Source organism: Triticum dicoccoides, unplaced genomic scaffold (assembly GCF_002162155.2).
Source record: "Triticum dicoccoides isolate Atlit2015 ecotype Zavitan unplaced genomic scaffold, WEW_v2.0 scaffold9503, whole genome shotgun sequence".
NCBI lineage: Eukaryota > Viridiplantae > Streptophyta > Magnoliopsida > Poales > Poaceae > Triticum > Triticum dicoccoides.
In genome coordinates this window covers 1-1,333 of record NW_021312706.1, presented here as the reverse complement: position 1 = coordinate 1,333, position 1,333 = coordinate 1, and the positions used below count along the sequence as shown (strand labels likewise).

Below are 1,333 nucleotides of genomic sequence, written 5' to 3'. Positions count from 1 at the left end.
CTCCTCTCCTCCCTCCAGGAACTTGACTTTTCATGTTTCAAGGACCTTCACCAACTCCCTGCAGGGATGAGCAACCTTACCAGCCTCAAGAAATTAACAATCTATGAATGTCCAGCCCTCTCATCATTGCCCAAGGATGGCCTCCCCAAATCACTGCAAGAGCTAAATGTCGGATTGTGCAGCAACCAGCAGATAAGACGGGAGTGCCGCGGATTAGAGGGAACCATCCCGAAAATCGTACTATAATGATCCAAGGTAACACAAACATACTTTATTGTGTTTTTCCACTTTGCCCTTTTGTTGCAATCTTGCTTAATAACAGTGTGTTTGTTCCCATCCACTGTGCAGGACAATGCCTTGTACATTCTTTCAGCCCTGTAGAGTCCAACTCTTTTCATGACATGAGGGTCTTGTGGCCGTCGTCTTCCTTCCTATACAAAATTCTGGTGAGTACATCTAAACTGAAACTTTACTCCTACTGTGCCATATTAATAATACCAACTTCCACTGCTATATTAGAAAGTACTCCCTCCATCCGGAAATACTTGTCATCAAAATGGATAAAAGAAGAAGTATCTAGACGTATTTTAGTTCTAGATACGTTCATTTTTATCCATTTTGATGACAAGTATTTTCGGACGGAGGGAGTATTTAAGATTTGTTTCTCAACGCCCCATGTCTTTCAAATAGTCGAGAAAACCAACGTAATTATCAGCCAATGCCTTTTCAAGTCTCTCTTCTTTTCTGCTCAAGAGTAAATACCAATGAAACCTGTGATGACCATTTATTTGTTTTGCTTCATCTTATAGGTTTCTTCGTATTTTGCATTTAAATTTGGGTTATTTTCATTCATCAAGACGTGTTAGTCTACTTCCCTATCTTGGGTGTCACAGCCAAAATATCTATATGGCATTAGTATGGCATTAAGGTTATACATTTTTTCGCACTGATATTAAATGCAAGCTATCAAGCTACTGATATTAAGGTTATCAATTTTTCACACTGCTATGTTGCTATCAGTACCAGGTGTTCTTGTATTTCTAATTTCTGTTTGCTTGCTGTTCAGGTGTTGTTATGTTTGTTTGGTAAGCTTTGCAGCCACTTGTGTTTACATTTTGTCCAAAACTCATGATGACCTGATGGTGTACCTGGAACGTTCAGTTTTAAGGATCAAAAGACCATCACGGCATACTGATAAGGTTTTGCAGTTTTCCAATTTAGTCTACATTCTACTGAACGTGGTACCTTTACATTTTGCATAATTGTTGTCAATGAATTTTATGGGCAGCATACTGTAGCAGTTCAGGCGTGGAGTCTGAAGGTATAGTGCATA

General features: G+C 39.2%; 1 long non-coding RNA gene across 1 annotated transcript; it reads left to right on the top strand.

The window, feature by feature from the left end:
* Positions 1-201: 201 nt before the first annotated feature.
* On the top strand, positions 202-1,330 carry LOC119348508. The gene is made up of 4 exons (XR_005168980.1): positions 202-255; positions 349-446; positions 1,067-1,199; positions 1,289-1,330. It is a non-coding gene; the product is annotated as an uncharacterized LOC119348508 (long non-coding RNA).
* Positions 1,331-1,333: the final 3 nt, after the last annotated feature.